The sequence below is a fragment of the Protopterus annectens genome, chromosome 2.part0, assembly GCF_019279795.1.
Source record: "Protopterus annectens isolate FY-2018-M chromosome 2.part0, PAN1.0, whole genome shotgun sequence".
In the NCBI taxonomy this organism is placed as follows: Eukaryota; Metazoa; Chordata; order Ceratodontiformes; family Protopteridae; genus Protopterus; species Protopterus annectens.
The window spans coordinates 412,453,978-412,480,489 of NC_056728.1; the positions used below are offsets into that span (position 1 = coordinate 412,453,978).

A 26,512-nucleotide genomic window follows, 5' to 3' on the forward strand; every position below is an offset into this window, starting at 1 on the left:
AGTAACAGGCCAGATACAAACAGATGGCAGAGGTGGCCTCGATTGCCTCCTGTTAGAAAGGTTAGAACTGTTGTGGCAATTAAGCACAAATGCTTGCCAGTACCCGGAAATTAATGAAATTTACTCTATTTTGTGTATACTGAAATTAAAAAGTTTAAACAGATGCACATAATTATGTGGCTTTAGTATTTAGTTGGAACTGCATAAAAAATGTAAAAAGTAAAGAGAAAAATGGGGAGTTTTAACAATATTGTTAAACATCATATGAATTAGTGTTAGTAGGAAACAGGTTGTTTCATTGACTGAAGTTTGTCACATGCATACGTATGGGAAGTAAGCTTTTATGGTGGAATGTTTAGCTGAAGAAGTTTTTGTATGTTTGGAGACAAAAAGAGCTTTATTAAACTGTTTGGACAATACTTCCAGAGTGGTTTATTTGTGGCCCACATCCTAGATTAAGCTAACCTTACTGGACTATTTGGCGAGCTACTTGTGTGTTTCTACTGCAGTTATTTGGATTTGTGCAAGTCTTTTTGATCTTTTTTCTTGGTTTGGACTATTCGTACCTCTCATTATAAGTAAGTGACCACTGGATGTCTTCTTCAGAGCCTGTGACACTTATTATAACAGAGAAAAATAACATTGGGTAGCTATCTCAAGAAACACCGTTCAGCCACTTTTTCACATCTCTGATTTGAAATAAAACAAATGTCAGTGGGTGTTCTTTGTGCAGCTTTTTTCTACACCTGAAGAAACAAAGTAGTCTATGGGGATTAATTTTACATATCAACTATTTCCAATCGTTATTTCTTTTCTAGAAGAAACTGGATGAACGTATCAAGTACTGATTTAATGTAACCGAGTCAGTGGGCAGGATAAATTGTTGGTTAGGATAAATTGTTGGTTAATTCCCAAGGAAACCCTATCTGTATAACATATAGCACAGGACTATGAATCATGAAGGATGGATTTTCTAAGATATGCTTGACTGACAGCAGTAATCAGAAATGGTTTTCTAAGAAATTCTTCAAATCATTTCACGAGTAATAGAAAATGAAGACAGCAATTATACAAAATCTGTTTGTCAGTCATCTCTCCTTCCTTTCATGGAGAAAATGCAATGCCACATGGTTGATCTTTAAAAAAAGGATGTGCTTTTAAGAAAGACTAGTAAACTTATAGGATTCTCACCCTTGGTCTGGATTTCAAAGAAAAAAACACTGACTGAGATTGTTGGATTAGGTTGACAAGACTCTCCAAACCACTTTGTGTAAGACAAGACGACTTGTGCAAACTTCATCCTTATAAAAGAACATTTCACAGTCCTTGTATACGAATGCCTGCAAAATCAAGACCATACTTGGCAGAAGTTACCTGCCATTAGAAAGAAACCCTTCCTAGAGATGAAGCTTACTCTCAATAAGACTGAAACCAAAAGAAGACAGAGCAAATCCCTCAGTTATAACACATCAAATCCTATGCAGGAGGGGGATTCTACATCAGGAACCACAGAGCAAACCTACATCTACCTAACTTTGCTAAATGAGGATAGGTACAAGTTTATCTTTAGATTATGAAAAGCAGACAAGTCTGACTAGTGAACGTACAAAATAAAAAAAAAAAAAAACAGCCAAGTAAAACAGGTGTCTAAAACAGTCTAAAAAACTCATAAAGGAGCTGACTTAAAGTAAAGCCTTCTCTACCATATTCAAAAAGACAGAAACACAATTTTATCAATATGTTTATATAAGCTCCAATATGGTTCGGGGAAATTTTGAAAAACTTGACTTCTTTGGTGACCATATTCTATCAAGCCATGATAACTACTCAACATTAATTAGAACTGATGAAACTGATCATCTTCCTGTAATGAACTGGACAGCCAGAGATCAGAATGCACAATGACATAAAATAGCAATGAGCATTAGCAATGTATAGTCCACTGTGTCATGGGGCAGTCACTGTCCACTCGGGAAGACGGGGTCAAGGGGATCTGATTGCAGAGGACTAGACTCTCACATAGTGCTCTCTTTATAGCAGTACAGAGAGCACCAAGTAGGCTTCCAAGAATGAGGTGCATTATAAAAGTTCCCCACATTGTGGAAGACTTTCCACTCTCCTAGATGTCCTCAATAACACCCAGAAAAGAACTGGTAAAAACTACGTCACTTGCAGAAAGAACGTTTCTATGATTTGCTGCATTGACTTTTCACTGTATAACAACAAGAAAATCAAACAAGTGGTGTAAAACTTTGGCCAGCAGATGTGTTACAAGCTTCCACATGTGTGGCATTAAATATACGGGTTACCTTCATTTCATTGACAGCTCATTTCACTGACAACCAAATCAGCAAGACCAATTCACTGAAAGTTCATTTCATAAAACTCATTTCACTGAAACTCATTTTGTCGACAGTTACATATGGCCTGTTCCCCAGTGTAGTGCGATCCTGGAGTTAGAATATATAGTAAGGGGGTGTGGGGGGCCATACTTTGGTTGTATACTGTTTTCTGCAAAACAGTTATTCATTGCACTTGTAAGTATCCATCTGTATAGTTTAAAACGTTTATAATATATGGGGGGCTTCGCCCTACACACCCACATATTTTGATATTATAGCATTATACCCTGTGCTAGCAGTGAGCAAGCCACCTTTCCACCTACAAGTAAGAATGCTGGCATTTCTCCAGGAAAAAGTAACATTCAAAATATTTTTGTTAATGGGCAAGATCTTCAAAGACAGAAGACTCTGTTAGTGGGGCAAATAGCAGAAGCATCCTCAAAGAAACTCCATGCCAAATGAGAGGTATAATAATTCAGACCTGGCCCGAATGAGAAGTTATGTACCTACCATAACGTTCCATGTTAGTTGTTTTCTCTCACCTTCTTTCTTGCTGGATGGGTTCGGAGCCGAGGATCGGCCACTTACTAAAGCTCAAGAGCTAATTTTACCGGCTCGAGGCAACCCTATATCCCATGATGCTAGGCGATAACTACCCAGATCTCGTTTGGTAGCTAAAGAAAAAAATTATGCAATATAGTCCTCCAACTGGAGAGGAGGAGGAAAAAGGGGATAATCCCGCCAAAGAACCAATCTAATCTAGTGACACTAGGACAAGCTATTTGGCTGGAAATGCTAGATCAGGACTCTTCAAGGAAGAGAAACAATCTTCTCGGTCTGTCCAGGCTAGGGGGATGGTGGGCGGAATGCAAGAAAGAAGGCGAGAGAAGACAACTAACATGGAACGTTATGGTAGGTACATAACTTCTCAATGTTAAGTTGTCAATCTCGCATTCATTCTTGCTGGATGGGACTGCGTCCCTAGCACCTTCTTCCTGGGTGGCTCAATGGAACAGACTTTTGAGAACGGTGGAACCAAAATTTGCCCTGTTTCTGGAGGCCAAGTCCAATTTGTAATGCGAAACAAAGGTATGAGGAGAGGCCCATGTGGCTACTGCACAAATAGTGTCTACTGGTAGTCTAGCTTGAAAAGCTGTAGATGTAGCTAGTGCTCTAGTTGAATGGGCTTTTGGCCTAGAAGTCAACTCTCTACCTCTGAGTTGATAAATACATGTAATCACAGAAGAGAGCCACCTAGATAGGGTCACCTTAGATACCAGTAGGCCTTTCCTGTTCTCTACATACGATAAAAACAGTTGATCAGATTTCCTGATTTGTTTGGTTCTGTCCAAATAATATCGGAGCTGGCGATGAACATCCAGACAATGATGTTTTTGCTCCGCTATATTAGTATAATTTGGGAAAAAAACTGGGAGATCAATAGATTGATTTAAGTTAGTCTGCGACGCCACCTTGGGTAAGAAAGATGGATTAGTCCTCAGAGAAACTCTGTCTTTGTGGAAGATTAAGTAGGGAGGACGAATGCAGAGGGCATGAAGCTCAGATACTCTCCTAGCAGAAGTAATGGCGACTAGGAAGAGCATCTTCCAGGAAAGAAATTTCAATGAACAGGAAGCTGCAGGTTCAAAGGGGGGAAGAATCAAGGATGTTAATACTAAATTTAGATCCCACTGTGGTGGAGGGTCTTTGATCGGAGGCTTAAGTAAAAATACACCTCTAAGGAATGCCTTGCAAAGCTTATGGGACATGATGTTGCGGTCCGACAAGCCTATTTGAAAATTTGAAATGGCTGCCAACTGAACTTTTACTGTGGAGGAAGAAGATCCTGAGTGAAAAATTTCAGCTAGGAAGTCCAAGACTGAATGAATCGGAGCAGTAAAGGGATCTATATTTCTAGCTTTTGCCCAGAAGGAGAAACGTTGCCATTTACTAGTGTAAATCCTTCTGGTGGAAGATTTAAGGGAAGCTACTATGATATCCCGGACGGGATTAGAAATCATACGAAGCCTGGCTAGGGACGGAAGTGGAGCAACCAAGCAGTGAGGTTGAGAGAAGGTATGGATTGGTGCAGCTGCCCCAACTGGTGGGTCAGAAGATCTGGAACCGGGTCCAGATGCCAAGGCTGTACCAAAAGATAACGATGCAGGAACGGAAACCATATTTGTCGAGGCCAATAAGGGGCAATGAGAATCATCTTGGCCCTCAAGGCGGTTGCTTTCTGAATTACTTGTGGTATTAGAGGAAAAGGTGGAAAAGCATAGAGAAGTCCCCGGGGCCAATCTTGGACTAGAGCATCTCTGGGGGGATGGCCTGGAAGGGGGAAGAGGGTGAAGAAGTCGGGGCATTTGCTGTTTTGAGGTGTAGCAAAAAGATCGCAGCAAGGAAGGCCCCACTTCTGAAAAATCTCTTCCGTCACAGATTGTTTGAGAGACCACTCGTGAGGCATGAGAATAGCTCTGCTCAAACCTGTCCGCTATGATGTTGGACTTCCCGGGGATGTGCATTGCTATCAGAAACCGCTGAGAAGAGACTGCCCACTGCCAAAGTCTGAGTGCCTCTCGACACAGGGGATAGGACTTGGTTCCGCCCTGCTTGTTGATATACCACACTACGGACATATTGTCTGTTTGGATTGCAATAGTCCCCAGGGGAAGAGAGTCGTGGAGGGCTTGCAACGTTAAAAGCACTGCTCTCATCTCCAGGACGTTTAAATGCAGGTGGCATTCGAAAGGTTGCCAAGTGCCATGGACCATCCTGCCCTGAAAATGCCCCCCCCCCACCCGATCAGGGAGGCGTCCAATGTAACCGTGGTGACGGGGGAGGGAGGAACAAAGGGTCTGCCTTGATGGACTTGAGGGGACAAGATCCACCAGGACAAATGCCTTTTGCAAGCTGGAGTTATCATGATTTTGTGATGCATAGGGAGTTGTTGAAAAGGCCATTAGGCGAAAAGCATCCACTGTAGGAGACGCATGTAAAAGCGGGCAAGGGGAAGAAGTGTTATAGCGGCTGCCATAAGACCCAATACTTTCAGGACATACCTGGCCTGAATTTTGTCGCTCTGAAAAAGAACATGGATGTGGTTTTGAATATCTAAGACCCTTTGATCTGTTAACTTTGCTGAAAGTTGTACGGTGTCCAAATTGGCGCCTATAAAGGTAATAGATTGACAAGGCGACAAGGCAGATTTTTCGAAATTTATAGAGATTCCTAGCCCTCTGCAAATGTGAATGGTGTAATCTCTGGCTTGGAGAAGTTGATGCCTGGTGGTGGCAGTGAGGAGCCAGTCGTCTAGATATGGAAACACCTGGAATCCTTGATGTCTCGGGTGAGCCGTAACCACTGCCATACATTTGGTGAACACTCTGGGGGCTGTAGTGAGACCAAAGGGCAGGGCTCTGAATTGGTAGTGACTGGCCCCCAGCCGAAAGCAGAGAAACCTTCTGGAGCGCCTGTGAATTTTGATGTGATAGTACGCATCCTGAAGGTCCACGGAGCACATCCAATTCTCCTTGCCCAGAAAGGGTAGAATGGACTGTAACGTGACCATCTGGAATCTTGTTCTCTTTACAAACTTGTTTAGTTTGCTGAGATCTAATACTGGTCTCCAGTCCCCTGTCTTTTTCGGTACCATAATGAACCTTGAGTAGATTCCAGATCCTAGTTGGTCTGCTGGGACTGGCTGGATGGCTCTCTTTGCTCGCAGTTTTGACATCTCTGGTACTGCTAGTTCCCTTAGACCGGGTGGAACGTCTGGAAGGGTTCCCTTTTGCTGAATTGGGGTTTGGATAAAGGGAATTTTGTAACCCTCGGATATGATCGACTGTACCCATTTGTCTTGAGTAAGGGAAAGCCAGGCTTTTGGGTACAGCGACACTCTTCCCCCGACTGCCTCCAAAGGTGGACAATCGGGCAACATCTCAGGGATGCTGGAAGGGTTTGTCAGAGAGAGGCTCCCTGCTACCCTGATTCTGCAGACCCCCTCTGCCCCCTAGGGCGGCGTCTGTTGTTGTTACCCCCTCTGCCTCTGGGGGTAAACTGACCTTGTGCATCAGGCGTGACTCCTTGAGATTTGCGGAACCACTTTTTCCCACCCTTCTGACCCTTGGGGTATGGTCTTGAAGGGGTGGAGAAACGGACTCCTATGGCAGAAAGAGTCTTGCCGTCTTGTTCGCATCTGGTCAAGGTGTCTTTCACTTGAGGTCCGAACAAGGTCAAACCATTAAAAGGATAATTTGTGAAGGATGCCTTGAAGGGGTCTGCAAAGTTACAAAGCCGCATCCAGGCGTGACACCTTAATGCTACTCCTGTGCCTGCGGCCCTACTCGCTCCATCGGCTGCATATGAAATGAGCCGCATGGAGGAGTTAACAATAGAGTTTAGGGTTCTTAGCTGTGAGTTAATTTTATCCTGGGACCCAGCAGCTGACGGATCCTGTAAAACTTCTCCCAACTCTTTGAGAACGTCTCTCTGAAGGCGGGTGATGTGACGCAAGTAATTCAGCAACCGCATGGCAAAGGTCGCTGAAGAAAACATCCGCTTACCGTACCTATCCATAGTCCTAGAATCCTTGTTAGGAGGATGGATAGGTACTGAAGGATTGGCTAGTTCCTTCTTGGTGGCTGCAGCCACCACCATGGCATCAACTGGGACACCTTTTGTCAAAAATTGCCTATCAGGTGGGGCCGTAATGAATTTAGAAGGCCTCCAAGGAGTGGGTTCCACCAAATCCGGGGCCGTCCACGCCTTCCGAGCCACCACATCCATAAGGGGGTCGAAAGGCGGAGACACCCAGGAGGTGGAGGGTCGAGAATCAAATGCCTCTAGGTAAACCGACTCGTCCTTGGAAGGATTAAGGGAAGGCCAGTTCCCCCTCTGCTTAAGGATTTCAAGGATGTCTGAGAAAGAGACATCCTCAGAGGGGGACCTTGGGGATCCCTCCGACTCATCCAAGTCGGTATCAGATGTAATAGACTCGGGGGAGTCTAGATGTTTCCTCTTACATGTCCTCTTACGCGGAGGCTCACCTGGCAGGTCAGGAGAAGCCTCGGAAGAGGAAGATATTCCCAGTGGGGAAACCTGAGGCGTTGGATCTCTGGGCCCGGGAGCAAGAGAGTGGGAAGAGACGTCAGCAGGCACTGTAGTGGGAGGAGCTGATGGAACTGACCGTTGACTATGCCCTGGGGCTAGTACACTCCTCATCACCTCAAAGGCTCCCCCATCAGAGAGGCCAGAGGGCTCCCGCTCCGAAGAGGTAGGAACCCCTGGCCGCACCGACAGGGACGGCTCCGAGGCCAATGTCGGGGCCGAGCTCACCAGCACCGACGCTCCGAGAGGGAGAACGGGGTCGGACAAGGGTCCGATACCACTCGCCCCCTTTGAGCTGGCGAGAGAGACCAGGCACCCGGATCCCTCCAATGAAGGCATCAAGGAGGAGATCGGAGCAGAGGACAACAGAGCCGAAGGGGGAGGTATCAGCTCCGACGCCACAACAGTCACGGCTCCGAGGAGCTCTGGCTCAGAACTCTGGAGGAGAGTCGAAGGAGGAATAATAGGTGGATGTGTAATAGCTACCGTCTGATGAGATGGGCTATGAAGCATTTGGGCCAGTGCCTGAGACTTTAATAGCCTACTCACCACTCTCTCAAAGTCATGGTCAGAAAGCCTGGACGACCGAGAAGATCGGCTCAGATGGCTCCGCTCCGAGAGCAGGGGTGATCTCAGAGCCAAATGGATAGACTCCAACGATGGGGATCTTGACCTCTTCTTGGAGGTGGGTGGAGCCGAAGGAGCCGAGGATACGTCGGCTCCAGCCAGAGCTGACCGTGAGTGCAAAGATTCAGCGGTATCGGCGCTGAGTGGAGCCGATACTGGAAGCTGTGACACAGAAGGATCGGCTCTGGCTGGAACCAATCTTGTCACAGAAGGTGAGCCAGCAGCCGACGGCTTTGCTGGCTTCGAGGGCTTCCCCGGCGCAGACTTAGTCGGGGAGCACTCGGGCTTTAACAAGCCCCTCAATATTAATTTGTTCCTGCGCTCCTGCAGGACTCTTGGGCTGAATGCATGGCACACAGAACAAGAGTCCTGCAGGTGCAGGGGTCCCAGGCAGTAAACACAAGAAGTGTGACAGTCTGTCAGAGACATTTTCTGACAGCACGAGTCACACTTCTTGAAGCCTGAGACCTTTGTGTCCTTCGACATAACAGTGTCGAGGGAGCACCAGAGTAAAAAACACACACAAACACCCAAGCCAAATATAAATAATAAAAAACAGGGATACTAACACACCCAAACACTCACAGAATCTCTGACAAGAATTAGGAAAGGGGCAGGCTTAAGGCCTAACCTAGGGGAAGGGATATATAACTGGGATAAGGGAATACAAGGTACTAACGGGGAATAGGGTTTAAAATTAACCGTTACAAGTTAAACAATAAAAGGAGTGGGAACTAAGTCAAAAAGGGAGACTAAAAGTCTGAAAATTCAAAACTTACCAAGAGCCGGTAAAAAACACACCTCGCAAGCGAAAGCGGCAAACGAGATCTGGGTAGTTATCGCCTAGCATCATGAGGTATAGGGTTGCCTCGTGCCGGTAAAATTAGCTCTTGAGCTTTAGTAAGTGGCCGAGTCGGAGCCGAGGATCGGCTCCGAACCCATCCAGCAAGAATGAAGGCGAGATTGACAACTTAACATCACATATTTAAGGCTGTTGATTCACAGTAAACAGCAGAAATGTGTAAAGCAGGCATCAGGTCACAAATATGTAAAAGCACTGCAAATGACACCTAACTTGCCTGTGACCAGAAATACAAACATAACATTCCAAATGGCAGAGCCACTTAAGAGATCCACAGCAGGTCAGCCACAAGTCTGAAATACTTTCTTTATGCTGTGCAGAGGAAGAAAACTCAGTATTCAAGACAAGTGAATGACCAAGAGATAATCGCACTACCTCAAACTCAAGTTACTACCTCCATGGTTAAGTACCCTATGCCTGTTGTGTTTGCCATCAAACTCATTAGGCTGGAAGAAAGCTGAGGTAAAAATCTGTGAAAAATAAAAAATAGCATGTTTGTTTTTCAGAAAATGTGAAGGAACTGTTACTGACTGCTTCAGTTTCATACGGTGGTAAGATCACTTAAAGGAGCTCTCAGCTCCAGTCTTGTCCATCTATCCTGACGTAGCTTCTCTTGCAAGTAAGCTATCCAGAAAGTACAGTTTTGTACCTACCATAAATGTAGATGTCCGAGAGGTATGCATCTGCAGTCCTAACAAATGGGTTGTCCTGCCTCAGGCAGCCCTTCGGTCGGCCGGATTCCAAAGTCTGGGTCTGGCCTCGGCTGATGTCGCACTTCACCCGACATCATAGCTGCTGTTAATTGGGTATAAAGGCATCAGCCGACGCCATTTTCCTCAGTGTTTCTTGCCCCAGATGCCAGGTGCCCTCTAGGAAGGCTAAATTTGGATAAATGCAAATGTTTCCAAACAATAGAGAGCAAAGAAAAATAAACATGTATATACATATATACAAACAAATACACCATAATAGATTCCCCCAGCTAGCTACAAGATGGGCAAATACCTTAGGAGTACCACAGAGGGGAAGGAGGGTGGGTAATCCTGACTGCAGATGCATACCTCTCGGACATCTACATTTATGGTAGGTACAAAACTGTACTATGTCCTTCAAGGATGCATTTGCAGTCCTAACAAATGGGTAGAATACCATAGCCAAACTGGGGGTGGAGGTACTAAGAAGATTATGGTGTAGTTAAGATCCCTTGCAAAACAGCAGTGGCAAAACTTGCTCGGGATCTGGAGTATAAAGGTAGATTATAATGCTTGGCAAATGTATGCATGGAGCTCCAAGTAGCAGCCTCTAAAATGTCTTTGGTAGCCACTCCTCGTAAAAAAGCTGTAGTAGTGGCTGTAGCCCTTGTGGAATGAGGTCTGATGTTTTCTGGAGTTGTCTTCCCATGAAAAGAGTAACAAAATCTAATGCAATTTCCTATCCATTTTGAGATTGTCTGTTTTGAAATTGCTTTTCCTTCCATTCCTGTTGCATATGCTACCAGAAGCTGGTCAGTTTTTCTATTGTTCTTGGTTCTGTCCAGGTAGTAGCGCAATTGCCTATGCACATCCAAGGTATGTAGTAGTCTTTCCCCCCCCTGTTCTGTGGGTTGGGGAAGAATGTAGGTAGGTGAATTGCTTGGTTTAATGATACCCTGGAGACCACCTTTGGCATAAAAGTAGGATTAGTTCTCATGGACACTCTATCCTGATGGAAGATAAGGAAGGGCTGTACTGCCATTAATGCCTGTAATTCAGAAACCCTTCTTGCTGAAGTGATTGCAAGCAGGAAAGCAGTTTTCCAAGATAAGTACTATAATTCTGCTGTTGCTGCTGGTTCAAAAGGGGGAAGTGTCAACTTTTCTAACACAAAGTTCAAGTCCCATGTAGGCAATGGTGGCTTCCTTGGTGGCTTTACATTTTTAATTCCTCTCAGGAACTGCCTGAGTAGAGGATGAGAAAAGACTGGAGGATCCATGTTGTATTCTGCTGAAATTGCTGATGCATGAATCTTAATGGAGGAGTAGGACAGGCCATTGTGGAAAAGCTCTGCTAAATATTCCAGGATGTTAGCTATGTTTGCCAGTGATACATTTTCTCCTTTTGCTGCACTCCAAATGAGATATCTTTTCCATTTTGCTGAATAAGTTTTTCTTGTTGAGGGTCTGCGAGCCTCCAGGATAATGTCCTTAACCCTTTGAGATAAATCTGGGTTATTTTGTCTTATGCAATGTTCCAAGCAGCTAGCTGCAGTGTTTTCAAGTTTGGATGCAGGATTTTGAAGTTGTTCTGTGTTAGCAGTAAAGGAACTAGGGGTAGAGGCCATGCGTGTTCCCGAGACATACTCCTCAGTAGTGGGTACCAATGCTGCCTCGGCCAGTCTGGAGCTATCAGGATGATCCTTGGGTGATCTTCTTTGATCTTCAGTAGCACTTTGTGCATCAAAGGAAGAGGTGGGAATGCATATGCTGTCAGGTTTTCCCAACTGAAAGATAGGGAGTCCACCTTCCAAGCAAGTGGGTGGTATGCCCTTGTGCAGAATTTTTTCAATTGGTGGTTGTGTGGGGATGCGAATAGGTCTATTTCTGGTAGTCCCCATTTCCTTGTAATGGATTTGAAGATGTCTGGATGCAGCATCCATTCGTGGGCATCCGTGGTAGTTCTGCTTAAGATGTCTGCTAGTATATTTTCTTTTCCTGGCACAAATATTGCCTGGAGATGAATGTTGAGGTTCAGGGCCGCATTCCAGAGGTCCATTGCCATCCGGCATAGAGGATATGAATGTGTGCCTCCCTGTTTGTTGATATACCACATAACTGTGGTGTTGTCCGTCCTTATCAGCAAATGCCCCTGTTGAAGAAACGGCCTGAATGCCTGAATTGCCTGCTTTACTGCCAGCATCTCTTTTTGATTTATGTGTAGGTTCAGCTGGTCTTGAGTCCATAAGCCTTGTATGCACTTGTCCACCATGTGTGCCCCCCAACCGAGGTCTGAGGCATCCGTGGTGATAGTCTGGCTTGGGTGAGGGCTGTGGAAGGGCAGTCCTTTGTTCAATTGACAGGCCTGAGCCCACCACCGGAATTCTTGCTTCAGGCATGGAATTATTGGAATTTGGGTTTCTAGGCTGTGCTTGTGCTGAGACCATAAATTCCTTAGGTACCATTGCAACTTCCTCATATGTAGTCTGGCATGTGGAATCAATATTATGCAGGATGCCATGTAACCCAGGGCTTGCAGGACTTTCCTTGCTGTAAGCTGGTTCTGCGTTGTTAATGCCATGAAATAGAGTGGTAGGTGCTTCTGCTTTTCTGCTGTGAGGAATGCCATTTGGTTTGATGTGTCCAGTTCTGCACCCAAGAAAGTTATCCTTTGGGATGGTATCAGCCTTGACTTTTTTATGTTGACTGTGTATCCCAGGGCTTGCAATAGGTGAATAACCTTTCTCAAATCTTTTGTTAATTTGTTTTGTTGTCCGCTTGTAACAGGCAGTCGTCCAGGTATGGATAAATTTGAATTCCCTGAAGCCTGCAATGAGCAATTACTGATGCCAGGCATTTCGTGAATACTCTGGGCGCAGTAGATAAGCCAAAAGGCAATGCTGAGAATTGATAATGCTCTGATCCTGCAAGAAATCTGAGGTATCTTCTGCAATTTGGTCGTATGGGGACATGCAGGTATGCCTCCTTGAGATCTAGAGTTACCAGCCAAGACTCCTTGCCCAGCATGGGAAGAAGTTGCTGTAGGGTCAGTATCTTGAATTTTGGAACAATGAGATATGTGTTCAGAGCGGACAGGTCGAGAATAGGTCTCCATTGGTTTTCCTTTCTTGGTACCAGGAAAAGTCTGGAGTAAAATCCTTGTCCTTGTTCCATAGACGGTACCTTTTCTATAGCTCTCATCCTTAGTAAGTGGTCTATTTGTTCTAGAGCATTTGTCTTTTGGTTTGGAGGTAGGTTTGGCATTCCTCTCTTCCTTGGTAGAGTATGGAAGTGAAACCTGTAACCTTTGTCTATTGTCTGTAAAATCCATTTGTCTCCTGTAATGTAATGCCAGTTTACTGAAAATAAGGCTAGCTTTCCGCCTAAGGGTGCTTCTAGTTGTTCCCTGGTAGGCGGTCTCAGAGCCAAGTCACTGTGATTGTCCTGTGGAAGTGGTAGTGGCTGGATCTGCGGCAGCACTTCTCTGGTTGTTAGGCTGCCACTGACGTCCCCTGTAGGCACCTCTGGATTGACCTCTGCCTCTTGGGCGCCTATTCCTGCCTCTCTGTGCTCTGGTGGTGTCTGGAAAGGACCAATTCTTGGAAGGCCAGTTCCTACTAAACCTCGGAGGCTGGACCTGTAAGAAATCCTTGACTGTCTGGACAGATTTTGCTTTTTCTTCCACCTTCTTCAACACTTGCTGTGCAGGGGAGCCAAACAAACTGTGTTTCTCCATGGGAGCATCTAGGAGCTTTGACTTTACATGGTCTGGTAAGGATTGCTCTTTTAACCATGCATGCCTTCTGATCACTGTACCAGTCATAGCTGATCTAAAGGAAGCCTCCAGTGCATCATAGCCGCATTTTAAGGAATGATTACTGACCTGCTGAGTGTTATGTACCAATTCCTGAAGGGACTTACGGTCTAAAGGTTCAGGAGAGGACAGTTTTTTAGTTAGCTGATCTAACATAAATTCCTGATACTGAATCATGTGGAATTGACAGTTTAAGGCCCTAGCCGGAAAGAGTAGCAGAAGTATAAACTTTTACCCCATCTCTCTAATGCCCTAGATTCTCTTTCAGAGGGGAGGGGGTTTTTGGCAGAGGCAGCTGCTACAGCTTTGGGGCCCTGTGAAATAGTTTCAGGATCTGCAATAGGAGCCTTATACACGTGATAATGTGTGTCCGGAACCCTGTAGTATCTGTCGGGCTTAGCAGGGGCCGGAGGAAGAGAGTCAGGAGCAGTACAAGCATCATTAAATGCATCATCCACAACTGTAAGTACTGGAGGAATGGCTAAAGGCCTATGCTGAGGCAAATGTAAAAAGGTCCTAAGCCTTTTCCTAGAGTCTGAAAAATCCTGGCCCTGCCATTGAAATTGTTCTCTCATTGCATGCAAGGTTTCCCCAAAAGAAAATTCCTCAGGAGGAGAGGCAGAAGGAATGGAATCTTCTGCATCAGAGTCCTCATATGGAGAATATGGGCCTTCTGGAGGATTTGTATTTTCTGAATCATCAGAGGAGTAATCTGTAGAAACTGGCTCAGGGGGCTCTGCTCTAGGCCTCTTCTCTGGAGGGGGGGGGGGGAGAGGCCCTGTCAGGGTGAGGCTGGGATCCCCTGATCAAAGAAATGAGATCCTCTGCTAGACTAAGCATTTGAGTACTAGAGCTAGGCCTGTGAGAGGGGGTTTTAGCAGGCACGGTCTTTGCTGATTTAGCTGCTTTAGCCCTGGAAAAAGCCTTAATTGACATGGATGCAGGGGGCCTAGCAGCTCCACGTGCAGGAGTAGATATATCTAAAGGGATAGTATCTGATAAATCCTGAGAACCTGTAAGAGCAGGTGGAATTTCAGTAGCAGATTCAGCCATGCTGGATGAGGCCTCGGTTGTAGGAGGCATGCTTTCGGCCGAAGGAAGAACCGAGGACTCGGTTTCAGCTGAAACCGAGACACTGGCGGTTGGCTTAACCGCGGTTTCGGCTGAAACCGCGGACCGCGAGTGTCGGTCCTTTTCCTTACGCTTTTTAGCTAATTGCGAAGTCGGAGTCTCCGACGGCATGTTGTAAGCAAAAGCGGAGCCGAAAAACTCCTCTGCAAACTCCGACCGACGTCTAAGTGTCCGTCGGTTGAAGGAAGCACAGGCTAGACAAGCTGCTACGTCGTGGTCTGGGCCTAAACAAGGTAGGCAGTAAGAGTGGAAATCTTTATGAGGTATTTGTTTCCCACAAGTTAAACAGTTATTCACTTTTTCTGATATCGGCTGAGGCAAGAAAGAGTCCCCAACAGGGTACTTAGGTTTTTAGAAGTCTTCGGTAGTAGCAATCTCTGGTTCTGACCAACCGGCACTTGCGAACAGCTTCTGCTTCGGGCACCACGTGGCAAGAAAAGACTGAGGAAAATGGTGTCGGCTAATGCCTTTATACCCAATTAACAGCAGCTATGACGTCGGGTGAAGTGCGACATCAGCCGAGGCCAGACCCAGACTTTGGAATCCGGCCGACCGAAGGGCTGCCTGAGGCAGGACAACCCATTTGTTAGGACTGCAGATGCATCCTTGAAGGACATATCCTCAGAAACTGAAGTTGTGATCTCTAAGAGGAGTCTTGGAATTAGATGTACTGAACTCCAGTTGTCCAATGGCAAATTTTCATGCTTAGCACAGCACCTGGAATGACTGGAATAGAAGCCACCACAAGCAACAGAAGACAAATCTGTACAGCCACAGGCTTGTGTATGATGACATTTTCCACTAGCTTAATCATACTGAAAGACCTTTGTCAAAAATAAAAATGTTTGCATGTGGTCTGTGCTTACAAGCAGTCTTTAAATGTCAAGGAGAAGTCTATAGTGAGCAGACACATTGCATGATCTCTTATTTCTAAATGCTTTAATAAATATAAAGTCAGAAATGGAGACCATAACAAGGTCCTCTGGGATGCTGCCTACAGGAGTCATACAGCACCATGAAAACTTATTCTCTTAAGCAATGTATGACATCATCTAAGATAAAAGCAGGAAAGACAATTTAATGAAAATACTTGCTTCTACAAAACATAAATAACAAATAATATACCAGCAAGGGTAAAGCCTCATATTTCCTGACTAAACAAGCTAACACACCAAAGTCATTGTACTTAACTGCAAGCTACATTTAGCTGTTAAGCATCACGTTTGATTAGAAAAAGTTTATATTTTAAACCAGTCCTGACTTCCAGTCAGTCTGCTACAACCACCTCATTTTTATCACAAGTTGCCTCACAGGATGGATGTTTTCACACAAGACAAGGGATCTCTTACTTACTCTCACTTATCCACTCTTCAAATGACACTTTAGGTGATGGGGTTTTCATTCCTTTTAGGCACCAATTTTCTGAGTACATGCTTTGGGTTTTGCAGGAGGCCAGAAAACACACTTCTATGAAATCATATGTGACTAAATGGAAAAGGCTGGAAATCATATGCGACTAAATGGAAAAGGTTTTCTATCTGGTGTCTCAAGCATGAGCAGGACCCATTTTTCTAAGGGGTTCCCTACAGTTCTTTATTGTGTGAGGTGCTGAATTCTGGCTTGCCATATTCACCTGCTAAATGTCATTTATCAGCCATTTCTGATTAAATGGAAGGGGAAACCAGCACTGTCTGGGCCAAAATGGAGCCACCAGCAAGATTTTATTTGCATCCCACATGATCCTGTGCAGGACATTTGGTAGTACAGGAAGAGGATGATAGGCATACAGAAACATCCATTTTTAAGAAAAAGGCACAGTGCCCACTTTCCAAGCCAGAGGATTTGGCACTCTGGAACAGGACTGGAAAAGTTGTCTGTGCAGAGGGGAGGCAAGACGATCTACCTGAGGAGTTCACAGATGTACAATGTATAGAAACACCTCCATGTGAAGCATCCACATGTGAGGATTTGTCCTGGACCTGCTCAAAAAGAATCTGCCACCATATTGTGTTCTAAAGGAATGCAGACCACCTGAAGAATCAAGTGATGGACTATAAAGTTAGCCTGCAAAGAAGATAATATTTTGTCCCCCCCCCCCTTGCTGATGTACCACATGACTGCGGTATTGTCTGTAAAAAATATTTAAAGCACCTGGAACTCAAATGGAGTGAAAAGACTGGAGAGCTAATGGTAGAGTCCTCAATTCTCCTTGATGTTGATACGGTCTGCCATTTGTTAATGGGACCACAGCAGTATTCGTAAAGAATTTAATGAGATAAAAACATCACAAACTGCAGTATCAGTAAGCGCTTTCATGTTCAAATAACGTTTCATCAGACTTCAATACTGCCAAAATCATTAGCTACGTTTTAAATAACACTACAATCAATGTCTCCCAATCACTTTAAAGGAATAATAATGACATCATATAAACAATTAAAATCTAAAAGCAGTATACACTGGTAATAATAAAACTCTCCTAAAACCATTTATGCCTATACATATCAATAATTTATTACTTAAATATCATAAATATATTTACTGAAAACAATAATGCAAATATAAATATGTGTATATCATATATTGTATTAATACTGCATTACAGGCATTACTGCAGTCTTACTAATGATGACATGCTTGAATCATACTTCCTAGAATCCTAATGTATATAGGGGCGTGCTGCTAAAAAAGGTTTTAGTGTTACTTTATCATTAAGCCCATGTACCCTATGAGTCTGCAGTGATTGGGAGACATTGAATGTAGTGTTATTTAAAATGTAGCTAATGGTTTTGGCAGTAAGTCTGATGAAACTTTATTTGATCGTGAAAGCGCTTACTGATACTGCAGTTTGTGATGTTTTTATCTCAAATTCTTTACGAATACTGCTGTGGTTACCTCATCTGTTTTGATCCTACATAGACTTTTGTTCGGACGAGGCTCTTTATCCAGGACTGTTTTGATTTTTGCATACGGATTTAACTTGTTCTTCAGAAGTATGCCTAATGTAGAATTTTGGGGTATACGCTGACAGAGTGTAAAGTTGGGAAGATAATGAATGAGAGGACTGCAAAAATTAAGAAATGGCTGGATTTGGTAACTTGTTCAAGTCTTTTAAGGTTTCTTTTGGGGAAGTACCAATAGTTAATAAAATTTGGCTTTCTTTCTCTGACTCTATAGAGGAAAACTGTCTGGATTCTACACTGCTTTCTGTATGTTCCTTTATTTTTTTCCAGAAGTATTTTGGGTTGCTGGCCCATTCTTCTTGCCTACTAAACATGAAAGTCACATTTGCAGAAATGGCTGCTTATCTGGCTTTTTTCTTTAGCTTTAGGAAATTTTGGTGCAACTTATTCTTCTTGGAATTCTTGTTGTTTGAGAAGTAGATTGCTGTTTTGAGGCTTCCCTTACCTTATCCCTATGTCATTAGCTTTTTTTTTTTTTTTTTTGAAGTATGGGCTGATACATGGCTATTTTTGCCTTCTCAATCTGCTTTTCATTAGAGGGAAGACTGCATCTTCAAAAGCAACCAGAACAGCCAAACCAGGAAAAACAACAGCCAAAAGATCCACCAAAAGCAATTTATTTTAAAACTCTGACGTCTCGGCCACAGCCTTCAAGGAGTATAAAACATGAAAAACCACAAAGCAATATATACTGAAGTAAAATACCAATTACATAATTAACTATTAAAAATTGGCAATTAATTAAACAACACTTTCCAATTAAAATCTTCATTCAAACCAAAAGGAGACATTGTTTTAAATTTCAACATATATACAGCTTTTTATACAATAAAAGTGACTTAATATCTACATTGTTATATTTAGAAACATGAATTTGTTCCAAAATAGTACCCTGTAGGCCCCTGCTGTCACCATTATGCAGATTTAAAAAATGCATAGCTATAGGGCTTGATTCTTTTTTATTATCAATGTCCCTAATGTGTTCCAAGAGCCTTACTTTGAAGGCTCGCTTGGTTTCACCAATATAAAATTTCTTACATGGGCACTGTAATGCATATATAACACCCTCAGAAGTACAGTGAAAGGTGTGTTTGGTACTAAACTTGATATTATTAATATATGAAAAACAAGGTACAATAAAATTACATGCCTTACACTTACCACATGGGTAAGTGCCTTTGTTACCAATGTTATGATAAAGAACATCAGATGGTGAATTATATCTGCTTTTAACTAAAAAATCTTTTATGTTTTTACCCCTGCGGTAAGAAAATCTAAGTTCCAAATTCAACCATGTCTGGACACTATCCAAAGAGCATAAATATTCCCAAAATTGTTTAATAATTTTAACAAATTCTGCAGTGAAGCAACCAAATGTCGATACAAAATATATAACTTCTCTATCTTCCTGTAGCCCATTATAAATATTAGTGCTTCTCTTAGACACAAAGCCAGGTTTGTTATAAATTTGTTTCCTGCCATTATTCAAACGCTCATAACTTTCTTCCATTACTTGTTTATTATACCCCCTGGCCAAAAAAGATTGTACCATAGAAGATAATTAATTATTAAATGTTTAATATTCATTGCATAACCTAGAAATTCTTAACATTTCTCCATAAGGCAAAGCCTGCAGAGTATGGGGTGGATGGCCACTAGTGCCATGTACATATTGAAAACCCCCTTCAAATTTCCTATTGACGGAAGTAACCAAATTATGACCATCTGAAATATCTAGCACTACATCCAAAAAAGGAACTCTAGTGCCAATCCTTAAACCATCAAATTGCAAACAAAACCTATTAACATCTAGATCAGATACAAATTGCTGTATTGAAGAGTGACCCCCTTCTACTAAAAAAATCAAATCATCCACGTATCTGAAGTATTTGATAACATGAGTACGAAAAAAACTGTGTTTATAAACAACCTCTAATTCAAACAAACCCATGGCCAAGTTGGCATACGTGGGGGCAAATGCAGCCCCCATGGCTGTCCCCTTTACTTGATGGTATACAGTATTATTAAATTCAAAAAAATTATGGGTTAATGAAAAATATATGAGCTCTACTATATATTCAGTTGAAGAAGAAGCTCCCAAGAAAAACCTGATAGCTTCTATACCAACTTGATGTCTGATGTTGGTGTACAGGCTCTTCACATCAATCGTCACCCAATACATATTATTATTCCAGGTAATCCCCCTTATTTTTTCTAAAAAATCAAAAACATCTGTAATATAGGAAGGTAACTTAATAACATAAGGTGCAAGAAAATTATGTAAAAAAATTCCTAAATTATGTAGAAAATAATTACATCCTGAAACAATAGGTCTACCTGGAGGTTTTCTTATATTCTTATGTATTTTTGGTAGACAGTAGAAGTGGGCCATATAACAACCATCTATTCCAAATTTTTTCTTTACATCTGTAGGGCAAAAATATCCTAATCTAATGCCCTTATTTATAAGTTCTTTATATTCCAACAAAGAGGCTACATATAACTCAACATTTACCACTTCATAAGTTGTAGTATCATTTAAATGGTCCAAACACATACCCAGATAATATAAAGAATCCATAACTACTAATTTATTGCCTTTATCGGATGCATTTGCCCCCACGTATGCCAACTTGGCCATGGGTTTGTTTGAATTAGAGGTTGTTTATAAACACAGTTTTTTTCGTACTCATGTTATCAAATACTTCAGATACGTGGATGATTTGATTTTTTTAGTAGAAGGGGGTCACTCTTCTATACAGCAATTTGTATCTGATCTAGATGTTAATAGGTTTTGTTTGCAATTTGATGGTTTAAGGATTGGCACTAGAGTTCCTTTTTTGGATGTAGTGCTAGATATTTCAGATGGTCATAATTTGGTTACTTCCGTCAATAGGAAATTTGAAGGGGGTTTTCAATATGTACATGGCACTAGTGGCCATCCACCCCATACTCTGCAGGCTTTGCCTTACGGAGAAATGTTAAGAATTTCTAGGTTATGCAATGAATATTACACATTTAATAATGAATTATCTTCTATGGTACAATCTTTTTTGGCCAGGGGGTTTAATAAACAAGTAATGGAAGAAAGTTATGAGCGTTTGAATAATGGCAGAAAACAAATTTATAACAAACCTGGCTTTGTGTCTAAGAGAAGCACTAATATTTATAATGGGCTACAGGAAGATAGAGAAGTTATATATTTTGTATTGACATTTGGTTGCTTCACTGCAGAATTTGTTAAAATTATTAAACAATTTTGGGAATATTTATGCTCTTTGGATAGTGTCCAGACATGGTTGAATTTGGAACTTAGACTTTCTTACCGCAGGGGTAAAAACATAAAAGATTTTTTAGTTAAAAGCAGATATAATTCACCATCTGATGTTCTTTATCATAACATTGGTAACAAAGGCACTTACCCATGTGGTAAGTGTAAGGCATGTAATTTTATTGTACCTTGTTTTTCATATATTAATAATATCAAGTTTAGTACCAAACACACCTTTCACTGTACTTCTGAGGGTGTTATATATGCATTACAGTGTCCATGTAAGAAATGTTATATTGGTGAAACCAAGCGAGCCTTCAAAGTAAGGCTCTTGGAACACATTAGGGACATTGATAATAAAAAAGAATCAAGCCCTATAGCTATGCATTTTTTAAATCTGCATAATGGTGACAGCAGGGGCTTACAAGGTACTATTCTGGAACAAGTTCATGTTTCTGAATATAACAATGTAGATATTAAATCACTTTTATTGTATAAAGAAGCTGTATATATGTTGAAATTTAAAACAGTTTCTCCTTTTGGTTTGAATGAAGATTTTAATTGGAAAGTGCTGCTAAACTAATTGTTAATTTTTATTAGTTAATTATGTAATTGGTATTTCACTTCAGTATATATTGGTCTGTGGTTTTTCATGTTTTATACTCCTTGAAGGCTGTGGCCGAGACGTCAGAGTTTTAAAATAAATTGCTTTTGGTGGATCTTTTGGCTGTTGTTTTTCCCTGGAAGACTGCATCTTGCATGATGGAAAGCTACTCAAAAAAGCAGTTTAAAGCTAAGATGAGAACAGAGAGATGGACTATGGGGGACCAGTCTAACCTGTCTACAATGCTTCAGTGAGTAAAAAAGAGCATGGTTTTTATCTGGATTCCTGATTAGGTATACATGTATGTCGGAAGGGGGATATTGTCTTGCCCTTAAAGACCATGTGGAAGTTACAAGGCAAAGGTCGCTTGAGTATTGGGGAGGATCATTATGTTAATGCTCCTATGGTTTAAGGTACTGATAATTATATTAAGAGTGAACTAGTATCTGTTGCTGTATTAGTTGTCTATTTCACAAGTTACAAAGACTCTGCAATTTGTTTAGAGGGTGCAAATTACAATGCTGAAGTCTGTAAGTAAAATTATGTTTCACGGCATACATGCTGGGAAATATCAATAAGAAAATTGCAGTAAAATGGCTACAAAGGAAGGCAGGAATGTATAGCTTGGTGTGGCCACCTAATGCTATTTCTATTAGGAACCAGTTTTGACTACTGCTGCTGATGCTTTCTGCAGTCCTGATGCTGCTGGTAGTGGCTGATAACATTTTGTAACTTACAATAGCTACAACTCTAGGTTGTTTATTTCCTGGTATGTTAATGAAATAAATGAAGTAGGGGGAGAATATATACTGGGAGAGAAAAAAGTTGTGTCTGAGCCATGTTTCAGTTACTCACAAAACATGAGTTTATTATTTTGAAGTAAAGACATGTTTCCAGTTCATGCCATTTATTATTGAGGTTCCCAGTGTTAAAGTATGCCATTTTATGAGTTAAAGATGATAGGATTAAGGTGGAATGGCATTGGCAATAGTATCCTATAGATTTTGTCTGATTAACTGTAAGGTACAGTCAGGTTGAAAGTTAAGGTGGCCTGGACCTAGGTTAAATTGAATGTTGCTTGATGTAGGAGATGGCACAACTTTGTTTGCATGAAGTAGAGCTATATAATAAACTGTTTTCTATTATTTCTATTTGTCAATGTTAGATTTTTGGAAGAAATTTGCAAGTGAGAGATATGTCATAAAGTGGGCAAGGCTGTTACTTTCAGTAAGAAGGGTATCGGGAAGGACTAGACAAAGGTTCAAGGTGAGTAAGAGGATAATGGATAAAAATGAGGCATGATTTGTTGATTTGTTGTACATGCTAATTATGTTCTTGAATTAACTGTGGTTTAATCATGTTAGGATAATTTGAATAGTATCAGCATCAGCCCCCTTTTCTAAACGGGGTTGGGGGTTTTAAGTTGCTTGTTGCCATCTCTCCTTATTCAATGCCACTCTGCTTCCTTCTTCGACACTCATGCTCGACTGTCATGGATCTTCTCTTACATAATCCATCTACTACTTTGTTGGATGCCCTCGTTTCATTTAGCCTTCTTCCTGTCTGTTCCAAATCTTCTGTACTAGACTGTCTTCTGCTTTCCTGCACATGTGCCCATACCACTGAAATCTGTTCTTTGACCTTCTCTGTAATTGGATCTACTTTGGCTACTGCTCTTATGTCCTCATTGCTTTGTTTGCCCCACAGTGTGCATCTTACCATCCAACTCGGGTACTTCATCTCCATCACCTCTAGCTTCCTCAACTGTTCTGTTTTTACTGCCCAGGTTTCTGTATCATACCACAGTAGTGGTCACACCACTGTTTTGTACAACTTAGTTTTCAGCTTCTTTGGCACTTTTCTGTCATACACTACCCCCTGACACACTGTGCCAGTTGGCTGCGATCCCTCTGATTCTAGCTTTGGCCTCGTCATTCAGACTTCCCCTCTCCTCAAGTATCCCCCCAAATACCTGAAGCCGTTAACCTGTTCTCTTGTTTCCCTTCTATCTCAATTTGCAGCTTCTTCTGAGTTCATCTACTTGCTGCCATTGTAATTGTCTTATCTGTGCTTTTGTTTCATCCCACATTAGTTAGAATAGTATGAAGTTTGTTTACTTAAGTCCTGTTTGACTCCAAGCTATTATGAAAATCATTTTTTATAAATTTGTTTTAATTAGATGATGGGAGGGAGTGACTTGAGAGGAAGTGGGAGTGTGCTTGGGTATAAAGGAAGTGATATGGAGGTGGCAGGGAAAGGGGTTGGGTGAAAAGCTAAGTGAAACCAAACATAACAAAGCTGAGCAAAATGATTACTTTTAACCTCTGGTAAGTAAAAGCAAGCCAAAAAAAGAAATGGAAAAAGTAAACAAAGAGAAAAGCAATCCGATAGTTTTTTTGTTCAGCTAGCCAACCTCAAGATGTGCTCCCATACAGATACTCCAATACAGTAAATAGCTGATTTACAACAGTATTGGAGCCACATTTGTTGGAAAACTTTTCTAGCCCAGCTCCTAGGGTTGCCGATACAAATCGGTCTTCATTAAAAGGAACATTAACACCAAGCTTTAAATGCTTATTTTTCTAAAGAAGGCAAGCTGTTCATGGGTAAGAAAGCCAGTAAGTATGAAGATATAAAGACTTTCAAGGCTGCTCGGGTGGTGTAGAGGGACAAAGAACTAACTACAGCCCAGTCAACCCAGGTTCGATTAGAGGTTTGGGTAACGGACAGAGTGACAGGTAGGGAAGGGTGTGCCTGTTCTGGGTGGAAGGGCATTCAGTGATGACATTCCCTTAAGGGAGATGTGTTTCAAAGAGGGGGAATATCCTCAAATGTAGTCAATAAATGAGGGAGGTGAGGCAGGGACGTGGGTAGGGCATATAAATAAATAAAAAAAAGCCCCCAGGACAAAAGTGGAGAAGGTGGAGAAGGCCAAGCCCCCAGGACACCCTTACGATCCACGACAGGCGACAGCAGTATCAGACACAACATGAATGTGGGGCACTGGAGGCTAGGCCAGTTATATGATATCACAAGGGTGACCAAAAAAAAAATTAAAAGATAAAAAGACTAATACGACTGAACTGCATTAACACATGAAATATTATTTTCCCTTTGTAGAAGCACTGGCTGTAAGCTCAGTGGTGTAGGTGGCTATAGCAGCTTACCTAGTGGGAATTAAAGATGTCTTGTAAATTTACTGCTTGTAAAGGAACTGTGAAGTTGATCTCCTCATGCTTGAAATTATCAGTAATCAGCATGCGTTATAACATTCAAAATTGGGTGAGGGGAGTCAATGGTGATATCAATGATGAAAAGTGAAAAAACTAATGGACTCATCAGTGGCTGCAAACCCTAATTAGCAAAAGATAGCTAATTTTAGAGAAGTGGCCCATGCCTGTCAACACTGTGTGAAAGGGGCATACAATATGTACATTCATGCAACTTTTCACTTTTTCTCAAAGGCGCTGATACGTAATTCATAAAATTACATGTGTGTCTTGCTTTATAACACAAGAAACTACACTGCTATTTCTCTGGCTGTGAAAGTAATGCTTTCAAGCACTACCACCACCAACATCAGGCTTGAAATGTTGGCACAGAAAAAAGGAAATGTATTAATGGAAATTTGCAGCTACACAATTACCTCTGCATAAATAATACACATGTTTTATAAATTAATATCCAGATTAGTCATCCAAAATAGAAAGATTTACCATGGAATTAATCTATGAGGACACAGGGAACCTCTAAACACTGGGCCCGTCAAGGGCAGGTCAAGCTTACTCAACCTGGTGGACTTTTTTTGAAAAGGTTACCAAAGCAATGAAAGAAGGCAAAATGGTACACAGTGCATACACCAACCTGTTCAAGCCTTTTGACACAATTCTCTGAGGTCGTACTAAACACACAAACACACAATAAACACCACCGCATACACTCACACACACTAAAATCCCTACCCATTATCCTCAAACACACAACACTTACCTGAAACCCCAGATAAATCTACAAACCACACCACATCACGAACGCGACACCAGGATAGCGGTGGATTCGACATTTGCTGATTCGGCATAGTGTAGTTTCGGTTAACTGCACTTTCCACTATTCAGTCTCAACATACTGAATTTCGACATTTCAGTATGTCGAGATTGTCTAGTGTATCCGAGATACCAAGGATTGTTGGTGTGAAGCCTAATTTCTGTTATAAAAACAAGAAAAATCTTAACAGACTATTATGTCAGCCTAGTAACAAAAGAGAGAAAGTGTATGGTTTAAATAAATGTGGACATTGCTGTATATGTGGAGTACTGAGTCTATATAGGACTTTTATATGGGTCTATATTAGTGGAACAAAAACTGCATTGCGCAAATCCAGTTTGCGCGACACACAATGAGCAAACGTCAGAAATATTGAATGTCATAAATAAAACAACAGACAAAACACTTACTTACTGTTTTACGCAGGGGGGCAAGCCCCTTGCACCCCCCCTGCTACTTAAATATACCAACTCTGAGATCACACTCCATCGAAGTAAAGGGAAGAATTCCCTATGGTGATCTCCGTTATTTCCTAGATTTGCTCATTGTGTGTCACGCAAACAGGATTTGCACAATGCAGTTTTCATTCCACTAATACAGACCCCCCTTTATACACCCTAGAACAAAAAAAGAAATATGAGTTTAGAGTTAGAACAAACTGTGAAACAAGGAATTTGGTATATTTAGCTATTTGCTCCACATGTCCCTCCTTCTATGTGGGCATGACTACTTGCTCACTGAGAGAGAGGGTCAGGGAACATCTAGGGGCAATTAGAAATGGGGAACCAAAAAGGACTGCTCTAGCTAAACACATCTTGGATAAAGATAAAACACATAATGTTTTATTCAAAGTGGTAGAAAGTATTCATCACGACCTACGGTTGGGGCACATAAATAGGTTAGAACTAAGTGAATTGAGATGGATGCAGGCTGAGAAGGAACCAGGGTTGAATGACATGATGCCTATTAAACCTTACTTAAAAATGAGACGTTTATAATAATATACACAGCTATATTAGTATGGCTTTTATAATCAGTTTTTACAATATGTATT

General features: G+C 41.9%; 1 protein-coding gene across 1 annotated transcript in view; it reads right to left on the reverse strand.

The window, feature by feature from the left end:
- The window catches only part of OSTF1 (osteoclast stimulating factor 1), a 625,847-nt gene that overhangs the window by 302,922 nt on the left and 296,413 nt on the right, over window positions 1-26,512 (reverse strand). The window lies entirely within an intron of this gene.